Here is a 12,309-nt window from a genome sequence, read left to right on the forward strand (position 1 = left end):
GCTGCAGTCAAGTCTTTGTTTAACGAGTTGAAAAGGCGGTTGCAGATGTGAAAAGATAATGTTAGACGAAAGGGGTGGCCAACCCTGGAGGTAAGTAAAGAATTTAAAACACCTTTAGCGGTACCCAACGAAACGGGAGGCCTGGCGGAACAATGTACCTTAAAAGTGGAAGAGGCTCCTGCGGTGGCGGTATTTCCTGGCAGTTCCTGCAGTTCGGGAGATCCAACAGAGGAAGAGAGACTCCCGTCGTGGAGGAAGATTCCAGTTACTGCACTGCCCAGGGATGAAGCCAGCCGCGGTGATGCCAAAACGAAGTAAAAGGTACGCTCCTTTAAATCGCGGTCATGGTGGACGGGTGCCTGGCTATCCGGTCTCCTAGTGCTTGGCACTGGCGATTCGACCAAGGTAGGTCCTGGAAGGCGATTGGCGAACTGATTGGCCCCACCAGCTCAAGGGAAGAAGACTCTTGCAGGTGAAGATCTTCTCAAGTCGTTGGAGAAAAGTGGTGAGGAGCAGCAGCAGGGCTTCACCGGTGGTTCAGTCATTGCAGATGTCTTCAGCTTCTCTTCTCTTCGGGTTTCTTAGTTCCGGTGGCGACGTCTTGTCCTCCAGTCCTCGGAGCCCTGCTTTTATGCAGAAAAAACCTCATTCATACAGCCTAGCTGTCACTCACACAGTGGGGTGGCTATCCTGGCGGGATAACCCCCCAACCTATCAGACTAAGTGTGACTTGGGTTGCCTAGGTAACCCTGTCCAGGGTACCTATTCCCCCTCCCACACATCCTGTCTACCCCAGACTCAGTGGCGCCGAAAGGAGGGCTTCTGTGCAGAAGCCTGCCAAAAGGACGAACAAAGGATCCCCGACCTGGGTTAGGATTTCAGAGAAAAACACGAGAAATAATTTTTATCAAAGATCTGGCAATAAAAACCTACCGGAGTAAAGTTAATATTAAAATAAACCGGCGATATGTTAGAGGCTGTCAGTAAAAGTGGTAGCCTCGAACAATGGGAAAATCCCATAGGGAAATATTTGCGGTTGAATATTTACGGTAGTAACCACTGCCACCAGCCAGAAACTTTGGAGAGAGGGACTGGACGGTACCCTCTCAAAAACAAACACCAGGGGAAAAACTACTAACCCTTTCCAGTACTTCCATAGTAAGATGGGTTGTACTGGTTTTGTTCATAACTATTAACTAGTAAAGTCAATGGTAACTTTACATGCCCTGGGAGACAGTAGTCAGTCCCAGGGTATGGAGTCTATGTTTGGGGGTCTCTATGACACCCCTGTGTCACTGCACTGAGGGTGCTGTGTAACACACATGTAAAAAGATGATACGTATGAGGGTAAGAAAAACCCCATAGACCATAAGCACACAAAATAGCCTAAGACACACATCAGCAACATGTCTAAGAGTGGGAAAAAGAGTCTCACTCTTAGCAGGAGAGAAAAATAAACCCTTCAAATCCAGCAAAGCTGATTGGGGACTCTATAGGTAAGGGAAATTAGCCTTAGAAGAGAATTCTCCCTAACACAACTTCACCTTTGCACAGTATCACCAGTATGTCAAAGATGACCATAGTGAAAACAATTCTTTCAATCCACATAAGGGGGTGTTTGGACCAGTGAGAATAAAGAACTGTGTCAGCACCAGGGCAAACTTTCTCCTAGTGCAGAAACCCCTTGAATATGTGAATCCTGTATTGAAGACACAGTTAGAAAAAGCTCTTATCTAGATGATTCAAGAAGAGTCCAGTTGAACAAGCTCAAGATAATTAAGCATTGCCAAAATGCCAGTCAGTTACACTTCGTAATAGAAGGATATGGACACTGAGTGTGTTGCTAAGTAAGATAACGCCAAATATATATTTACGTTTTATGTTAAATTTTATATAGTATGCTTCCAATTTTCCAAAAATGACGATCAAGTATTTTCATGCAGTATATTGCAAATATCAAAGAAACCACAGAATATAAAAAGTTTCCCTTCCCAAGGAATAACTTGAAACTGCCAGCTGCAGGCATCTATAGCAACAACTAAAAGCAAAGCTCATCGAATTATGAGGTTTTGTTATTAGTACATTTTTTAAGTTAAGATGAGTCGATTATGAGAGCTGGTTAAATGCCACAGCACCATTTTCATTGTTGACTTTGCCATCATCTTTAGGCACTATCACAAAACACTTGTTGGACATACAATGACTAGACGCAGAAGTGAAAATGTATGACTTTTACTATACATAAATAAGGAAGGTTCAACTTTAAGTCAAAACCAGCAAACAGAAAGCCCTTGATAGTTTCCCAAATTAAGTCTCCTACCATCAGGCTGCCAAGTTGTCCCTTCCCCTGGTGTGCCACTCCAGATACACAAACTAGATGTTGGCCGCCCTGGAACCCATACTCCCATGTCTCGACCACCAGGTCTTCTTTAATAGTTCAGAGTCAACCCTGCTTATTGTAACTTATCCTGGATCTGTCGCCTTCTCCCCTCAGCAGCTCTAGATATGGCTTGTTAGGCAGAATAATTTGCAGTACCCTTTGGGAACACCACACTCAATTAAGACTACAAGTGACAGTACAAATTCACCTTTGGTACAAGCCTGTACTACACAGTAAAGTGGTAGCAATGGCTGAGCAGCCAGACTTATCTCAAGAGTAAAGTGAGCAGTATCAGAAGTTACACAAAGGACAGAAATTTCTATGGTTCAAACAAACACTGACTCAAGGTTTCTGAGTAAAAGAATATACATTTATTTACACATCATTTGTAAAACAGGATCACTAAAGTAAAGCAGCAGAAAATCACAACCTTAATATACTACACAACACCCAATGAATTCTGGACAAGTTAAGCTCAAAATGAAGTGTGAGCAAAATGGCACTCCAGCAATTTAAAAGGGAGGGAAAGACAAGGTTATACAACCTGCGCCTTGCTACCCCTCTAGGGGTTAGGTGCGCAATATAAATAAATAAATACAAAAATACAAATACAAAATTAAGCAGCACCAACAAGTAAGTAGGCAGGGGCCATCTAGAAAAGGCTTGCTACAATGAGGATTCAATTCAATAGGCCTGGGCCAATGTATATGGTTCAGAGTCTTTGGAGAGGATCACACAGTCCAGAGTAGTTTGCGGTTAAGTCTTTGCCAAGAGTTCGAAATGAAGTTGGTCGGAGGAAAATGTACTTAAAAGAGTAGAGAAGGACAAGCCCTCGTATTGGCGAAAGATTTCAAACACTTTCACCGCGGTCGACGGAGCGAACAACTGAGTTTGCACAGTACCTTTAGAGCAGAAGAATGCTGTAGCTGAGGAAGACGTTCTTGGCAGATCCTGCAGGCTCACGGTTCCTGAAGCGACTGTCAGACTGACATGAAGGAGGAAGACTGGAGGGTCCTGCACTGCCCAGGGAAGAAACCAGTAGCGGAGCAAAGCGACGAATAAAAGCTGCGCTCCTTAAAACCCAGGCAGGGTCCGGTCCTCATGGCTATACGGTTCACTGTAGCTGTGCACAGCAAATTCGACCAGAGGAGGGGGGCCTGGCTTGGAGTTTGGTGAACTGGTTGGTCCCACCAACTCAAGGGAAGAAGATTCCTTGCAGATCTTCTCTGTCATCAATGTTTTGAGATTCGGACCCGCAGCAGGGCTTCACCGGGAGGTTCAGTCGTGGTAGTGGTCCTCTAATTTCAGCTTCTCTTCGGTTCTCTCAATCCAGTGGCGGCTCTGCCTTCCAAGTCCCAGAGACCTGCTTTTTATGCAGTTTTCCCCCATTCACACAGCATGGCTGTCAATCACACAGCAGGGTGGCTGTCCTGGCGGGACAGTCACCACAGCCAATCATACAGAGTGCGACATGGGTCTCCAAGGAGACACTGTGCAGGGAGTCTCAAACCCCTCCCTCACATCCTGCCCCCCTCAGACATTCAGGCGCCTTAGGAGGGCTTCTATGCAGAAGCCCGCCAAAGGACGGCAAACAAAGGAACCTAACCTGGTTTGGCGCGCAGAGTAAAACACGAGAAAGACCTTTACAAAAAGAAATGGCGAATAAACCCAGCCGGAACCGAAATAAAATAAAAGGTGTCCAGCGGATTAATTTCGAGGCTACTAACTTAGCCTAAAACAGTAACAAGGCTATTTTCATAGACTTCGGTAGGGATAAAATGGTAGATACCACTGCCACCAGCCAAATCTTAAAGAACGGGGAACAAAATAATGTTCCATGAGAGACAGACGAAAAGGGATAACTATTAACCCTTTCCAGTACTCTATGTAAGATAGTTTGTACTGGGTCTGTGAATTTAAAAAGACTAATAAAGTCAATGGCAACTTTACATGTTCTGGGGGACAGTAGTCAGCCTCAGAAAATGGTGTTCAGAGTGGGAAGTCTAAAAAAGACAACCCTGTGTCACTGGACGGAAGGTGCTGTGTGACAAACAGTAAAAAGATGATGCCTATGGAGTAGGTGAGACTCCATAGTCTATGAACACAACAATGTAAAACACACAGCAAAACACATGTAAGAGTGGGAAAAAAGGCTCACACTCTTACCAGGTGAAAAAAAGAAATCCTAGAAATCCAGCAAAGCTTCTGAGGGACTCAGTAGGTAAGGGAAATTAGCCATTCTGGAGAATTCTCCCCAACATAGCTTGACTTGGATTTAACACCAGGAGCCTCCACCAGTGGTGTCCCATCACTATGTGCAATGGGTAATGCCCCCTCCCATGAGTGTCAGGCAGCACAGTCTCCCTGTATTGCCTACCTCTGAGTAGGGGCATGGTTGGGAACTAACCAATGTAACATATTCGTCTAGCTGCAGCTAGTCCACTTGCCATGGTTGGCCCCCTTTCTCTTACCGCTGTGACCTATGCCGTAGTGGGCGACAACTAACATCTCCAGATGTCATCACAAGGCAAGGGGATTCATGCTCTGTGATGACTATTTACTTGGAAACAAAAGGAGAGCTGGGCAGTCCAGCCCTCCTCCTGTTTCTGAGTACAGAGACATCAGAAGCCCGGGTAGCCAAAGCACTACGCGGTTACACAGGCTGCTTGCAGGAGTCAGTACTTCACCTTTTTGTTTTTCTAAACCAATGCCTTTTCTTTTTTTTCTAATCCAAAGTGATGACACCTACAAGCAGCCCGTGTAACAGTGCAGCGCTTCGGCTACATGGGCTGCCTGAGGTGTCGCGTGGCTGGTGCTAGTTGGGTATGGGCCCGGGAAGGGCCCTGGCTCGCAAGCCCTTTGTGGAGACTGCCGGGGCTCTGCCGTGGCTAGCCCCAGCCGCTTAGTGCCCTGCGGCACGCTATAGCAAAACAGATTTTTAGTCAGCCCCGTATAAATAGTTGTCTGCTTACCATATCAGCAGGGGTCAAGTCCTAAAAAAAGTGGGGGGACTCATTAAAATAAGTAATGGGATGTGACGTCACCAGAAATGAGCATATCACAGTGAAATATGCACATTTAATTCAATTAACTTTGCATAACCATACAACTTGCACAGGAGGAATGGCATTTGCCTTTCATATAACCAAGACACACAAAGAAACCAAGAAATTACATTTTCAAAGTCCAACAATCAATACCAATGTTTACCCTGGAACATGCAGCCCTGAAATGGGGCATTTCAACTTTAGTTGTCTGCCATTTCTCATCAGATCATATGATGCAGTGGTGAAGTGCATCATCATCATCAGTTCATTTCGGATTTGCATACAGAACAATCCATAAAAACAGTACAAAATACAAAAGTATGTGCCAGTTATATCACAGTAAAACACATCCAATCATAAGAACTTCGCCAGGAGTGACACAGTAAAAGATTACAAGTACAGTCCAGTGGATGGTATATGTAGGCTCCCTTCAGGGCAGTATGCTTAGCTGTCGTTTCCAGAGATGAAGTGCTATTTTCAAAAATGAGAGTAAGGACCAACCCACTCGTGGTGAATCCACCCACAGCAAATATATCAGAGCGGGCCGATATTGTGCAAAGCCCAATTTCTTCAGTAAAGGTACGATAAGCCGTTTTCTGGCTTGTACATACGCATGAGAAAAGAAAATCAGATGTGCCAGGTCCTCATATGGAGCTTCACATACCGGGCAGGATCGATCTGCACTCCCCCCGCCCCATGCTGCCACCACAGCCCTTAGGTGGATGTAGTTAAACCGTGCCCTAGATATGAGGGCACGATCAGCAGGTAATTCCGCCCAGAGCAGATAATGCTCGACGCCCGTGGACATAATAGTCATCACCCCACGATTCTTTGGCTTCATAATTTTTATGCTTTCTGGGTCCATGTTCACAAATTCATAGAAGCATGCAGTCCATCGCTTTATTTCTCTCAGAGAGAGCAGACTGCTGGGTGGGTACAAATGTGTAGTGTTGATCACCCTCAGCTGCTTTTTAATATGAGACAGCCATTGGATCTTGTCTCCTGGGTCCTTATCTATCAGAAAAAAGATCAATTCATGGGTAAGTGTCGCTTTGTCATTTCCCCATAACCTGTGCCAATGCAATACTGGCTGGAGGGAAATCATGTCACCAATTACTGTGCAGCCCAATTCCATGTGTACTCCAAAATGTGTAGCTGAGGCTGGCAGCCCCAACAGGTTCTTCAGGAATTGGTTCTCCAGAACATGAACCACACTAGTATTTGAGTGACCCCATAGTTCCATCCCAAATTTAGCGACCAAATGTGATTTCCCCTTATACAACTACAACAAAGGGGCGATTGGCTTTGCTTTGAACATGGACATAGCCCTAGAGACCCCACTCAAATCCTGCTTGAACTGCCGGGTCTGTTTGGTTACATTCAACCCTGGGGATAACACTGTTCCTACAGTGCATGGTCCTAAAATGTATCCTCTGTCTCCCCTTCCAGCAGGCCATCACCGCGGACCTTTCTGAACTTACCAACCGGTCCAGCCCCTCCATAAAGATGGCATATTCCGAAATGAGGGCCTGCAAAGCTCTTGGTGTGTGGGCGATCAATACATAATCATCCGCATACACTAGGATCGTTAGGGGCCGGCCGCCCAGTTTTGGGACGTCAGGAGAAGATTTTAAAAGGTGCTTGTGAAGAACATATATGTATAAGCAAAAAAGTAGGGGCACCATCACACATTCCTGGCGTCCCCCCAATTCAACTGGAAAGGAACCAGTACAATGCCCATTGGCATCACTCCTCACACAAGCTTGGATTGTACCATGCAACCTGGCCAAAGGTTCAACAAGGCCCCCAGGCCTGAGCATGTGCCACAACTTTGCACAGTTGACTTTGATAAATGCAGTGTTCAAATCCATGAAATCCTTCAAGTAAAGTGAATGCGCCATTACCAACTAGAGGTTAAGCACCTGCTCGACTGTGCCCAGCTCTGGCCTGAATCCTAGCTGGACCAGAATGAGGACTCTGCTACTCACTACCCAGTCCTCCAGTCAAGCCAGAATGGCACAACCAATATATTAAATAGAGAGTCCAAAAGTGATATAGGTCTGTACGATGCAGGGGAAGCCCGAGATCCCTTCTTATATATTGGTGGACTAACCACCATGGACCATGAGGGTGGGATAGCCCTACCTTCACATATTGCGTTGAACCCTTGTGTGAGTACTGGGGCACAAAGGTCCGGGGCCATGACAAATAAATCTGCCTAGACATTATCTGTGCCGGATCTCGATTGCAGCGTTGGCAACCAATAGACATCTTTATTTCCTCCACTGAGAAAACAATACTTGCCTCAGTGTCCATCCCATCACTGCGTCCCGAACTGCCCCATCTTACTTGTCCCCCTTCATCGGCCCTACTCCCCGCACTATATAAGGATGAAAAATGGTCCATCCAGGCCCTATCCGAGACATTATTGATTGTGTTATCCATATTAAATTTGTGGCAATCTCCCAAAATAACTTGGAGTCATTGTCCCTTGCAGCTACCACCCAAGCTTCCCATGCTCCTTCCTCAGTTGTTCTTTTTTCTAGTGGCCAGGGTTTTCTTGTAATGAGATCTAGCCCTATGATAGCAGTTTTGGAAGTGCCAATACTGCCCAGAGCAAGTAAGAGGTTCTTCCTGGCTCTAGTGCAATCGGAGTCGAACCAGCCACCCCTTCTCTTTCCTCCTTGTTTGCCTGGGGCACAGGAAAACACCTGGCATAGCTGGGTCAGCAATCTTCCAAACTCCTCCAGTATACTTTCACTCTCCAGGTTCCGCGACAGCAGATTCTCAAGTTCACGTGAGCTTGATAGTACAGCCTTTCTTAATAATTCATCCTTTTTATCCTCCTTCCATTTAAGCCTATGCCGGGGGATATCTAGGGATATTTCCAGAAGAGATACTTGGCTCAACCTGTCCCCCCTTGTGGCTGATTTCATCTCGAGTTTAATGGGAAAGTGGTCGCTACAGATATTAACCAATACCTCAAACCCTTTTATAAGGCCCCAGTGTACAACTGGCGCGCAAAAGCAGTCCATCATTGAATTACCCATTGTAGACGAGAAAGTAACTCTGCCAGTAATGCCCCCACCCAGTCGCCAATTTGTTGACCGCAGTACCCACTCATAGAGATAGTGCCAGAGACGCAACCCTTCCACACAGAGCCTGGTATCCATCATGATGGGAGAGGATATCCCTGCCACAGCATCTTCTGTTTTATCATATAAATTATCAACCGGCCCACCCCTCAGGTTCACATTAAAATCTCCTCCCAGTACCAAACACACGTTGCCCATAGGGAGCCTGGCAGAAAGCTCCTCCAGGGCAAAAGCTAAAGCACCCAGACAGTTTTTCTCATATCATTTGTGGGGACGATTATCAAAGTTCACTACTTAATAAATATAATCGCACTGCTTATAACCAGTCTGTATGTGTCTATGCGTACACAACCCATGCCAACCTTAAACATTCCATTTGGTTTTAACTTTGCATTCAGGGACTTGTAGTTATATGTTTATAATGGGGAAATCCAGAACTACAAGTCCCAGAAAACAAAGTTAAAACCAGTGCTTGCCCAGTTGCTCTTCAATGAAATGGATAATATTGTAGGTACGGTCTATATGTAGAATATGTGTGGCCATGCAATTCCATTTAAAAAAGGTTACTAAAGCTGCCTGTCTCCTAGCTATTGAGGAAAACATGCAAACATGTTAGCTGCCTGCCACTCCCACTTAAACATCTGGGCACACCCCAAAACAACACCCAGCTTGCCAACCCTCGCCCTCAGTCACAATACACAAATGGCAGGCAGTAAGCGAAATGGCAGCCACCCTCTCCAACTCCCGCTATGCTGCATCTAGACAAATATTAACCACATGTGCCCTGCAACCCCATCCTCCACCATGTCCAGAGCTCTCACGTTTCCTGTAGCCAGACATAAGGAGGCCCTCCAGTCCAGGGTGTTTCCCTTTGAATTCTGTAACTTTTCATTTTTCTTTCCAATTTGGAATGTAGGAAAACTGAAAGTCACAGAATTCCAAGTAATAACCGGACTGGAAGGCCTTCTAACACATAGCCACAGGAAACTTGAAAGCTGTGCCTATTAACTTTTTTAAATAAAAAAAAAAGAAGGCAAAGGATCTGCAACCAATAGCAAAAGGACTACCCACCACCCATAAAGCCTGCCTGTCTCCCCCTCGCCGACAATCACAGACAAAAAAGGGTCAGCCAAAAATAGATATGAAAGATAATCATAGCCAAGGACGTTTCCAACACTACAACCACATCAAAGGAATGCACAGCTTGCCTGCTCAACTTTGCCTCTCAGTTGCTCCAGTGAAAATGTGAAACACCAAATGGAACACAAGCACTGGCCAAGAAGGCCCACCCATTGAACCTAATTAACCAATCCACAACCAACACCCACCCACATTACTCAAAGCCACAGACATAGCCTATCACACACTGCTCGCGACTTCAATAGGCATTTTCATAGGTTAACTAAGAGTATTGATTTCCCAACAACACGTCACCACACCCATTCCAAACAATATACAACCAGCACCCTTACCAACTTTAATGTTTGATTGACTCACAGTCAATAACGACCCTACTCATTGGTTTAAAAGGCACTAGCATAGAGAATGAAGCGCTAGGGAATGAAGAGCTGGTTGTCATCCGCATAACGCTGAAATTTGGAGCAGAAAGTAGCGATGCAGTGTCAAGAGGTGCCAGATAGTGGTTAAAAATCCAGGGAGAAAGGTTAGAACCCTGGGGAACAGCACAAGTAGAGAGAGAGAGAGAGAGAGAGAGAGAGAGAGAGAGAGAGAGAGAAGAGAGGAAAGACCCCAGCTGGACCTGAGCGGGTCGGTCAGTGAGAAAGGAGGTCAGCCAGGCCAGGGCCTGATCATTGATACCCAGGTTATCATGGAGGCAATTGAGCAGGATGGCATGGTTGACCGTATCAAAAGCAGAACAAAGATCAAGGAGAATGAGGACAGAAGGAAGGTTAGAATCAAGGTTAGGGAGCAGGGCTTCATGGATGTTCAGGAGATCATTTTCCATGATTCTGGCAGCTCTGAAGCCAGATTGGTGGTCATGGAGACAACCAACAGATTCAGTGTGCTGGGAGATGGCCAGCTTTTCCAAGAGTTCGCCCAGGAAAGGAGTGATGGAGATCAGGTTATAGTTAGCCGGAGAGGAAGGATCAGTAGAGGGCTTCTTTAGAAGGGGTGACAAAGCAAAAACAAAGAGGTGATGGCTGGAAGGTTTAGAATGAATCTTAACCACTGGCAATGCTCTGGGCAACCCTCCAGACCACCGTTCTTTTATGCATCTGTAATGTTGTGCACCTCTGTAAACCGCTCTGTTATGTATCTGTATTGGTGTATTTCTTTGTAAAGTGCTCCATTGCATTTCAAAGCTAAGTCTGTGCACAATAAATACCATAATAATAATAATAAAAATAATAATGATAATAATGATAATAATAACTCAAAACCAGAGTTTTCAGATCTACCAATGGTGAGGCCGTTAACATGGGCTTCAGGGCTTCAGACTCTGCAACAATTTGAACCAGTACCTGGCAGAACAGCACAATACCCAGAATATGATGCTCATGAAGCTCTTAAAACTAGCTTATTGAAAAAGCCTGTGAATGCTAAGGAATTGTAACCTAAGGCAGCAATCAATATATGCCTTATTAAAAGCTTTCAGCCGTGATCAGCCGGACGCCAAAAGTAGCACCAATCTCTCGTAGATGATTTATGTTCAATACCAACCTATTGCACTTAGATACATAATGACTTGCGATTGCCTAACAAAGCTTTTTATTTTCTACTGAGGCTCATAAACATAAGTTCAAGTTGAACAACATTTGATGCCACCCACTGTTGTATGCAAATCCCCTAATATTGCAGCTATTTGTAAGAAAGTGATTTGAAGTAAATGCTAGCCGACTTCTTTGGTGCTACACAACAAACTAATTAAAAGAATAATGTCAGTGATGAACTGTTCTGAAGGAATATTCGGATTTGATTAAACACAGAGAGGTGAGGAGACTCTCTCTATTCCTCCTTTCTCTTGTCTCTTTTGTGGAGGTGGGGCTCACCTGTGGTGTACCCCAGTCTTTTTTAATGTCTACGTTCAACTTCTGACCAAACAGATCTTCTCCCACGGCTTCCTCTCCTATTCCTATGCAGACGACACGCAGATCCTGGTCCGCCTTCACCTTCCTAGCCCAGAGTGAGCAGACAGATGTTGTGCATGTGTGGAGGCCGTGCAGGAATGGGTGCAGAACAACTGGCTCAAGTTGAGCTGAGAAAAAACGTAGGTGTTGGTGGTGGGAGTCTCCCGCTGTTTCTTCTTTCAAATTTTTGGCCTCCTTCTCTTGGCCCCTTTCCAAAACCTATGCACACTGTTAAAGACCTTGGGGTAAAGCTTTCTGCTTCTCTTTCCATCAAACCCCAGGTCAGTACTGCCTGTCATGGGGGCCATTTTCAACTCGAGCTTCTTTGCCGGGTTCTTCCTTTCATCACAGCTCTTCTTCGCGCCCCTGTGGTCTCTGCACTTGTCTCTTCATCTATCGTCTATTGTAATTCTCTTTTTCTTGCCCAAACAGTTTATGTGCTGCAGCGTCTAAAGGTCCTCCAGAACTCCGCTGCACAGCTGTCACCTTCTACTCCACGCTGCTTTCACATCTCTCCTGTTTTGGTCAAACTACCTTGGCTCCCGGTGCGCAAGCGCATTCATTTTATAACTCTGTGCCTGGTTCGTATGGTTTTCTATGGATTAGGTGGATAGTACTTACAGGCTAAGTTTCGGCCCTATATCCCAGGTCGTGCTTTGCACTCGGCCGATGCCTCCCTGCAGTGAAATACAGTCGTA

At 45.5% G+C, this 12,309-nt stretch overlaps 1 protein-coding gene across 1 annotated transcript in view; it reads left to right on the forward strand.

Moving 5' to 3' along the window:
- Window positions 1–12,309, forward strand: part of LOC138473430 (deleted in malignant brain tumors 1 protein-like) — a 650,575-nt gene that overhangs the window by 95,881 nt on the left and 542,385 nt on the right. The gene's annotated exons all lie outside the window — the stretch shown is intronic.

Source organism: Ambystoma mexicanum, chromosome 8 (genome assembly GCF_040938575.1).
Source record: "Ambystoma mexicanum isolate Mex_15411 chromosome 8, UKY_AmexF1_1, whole genome shotgun sequence".
NCBI classification, from domain to species: domain Eukaryota; kingdom Metazoa; phylum Chordata; class Amphibia; order Caudata; family Ambystomatidae; genus Ambystoma; species Ambystoma mexicanum.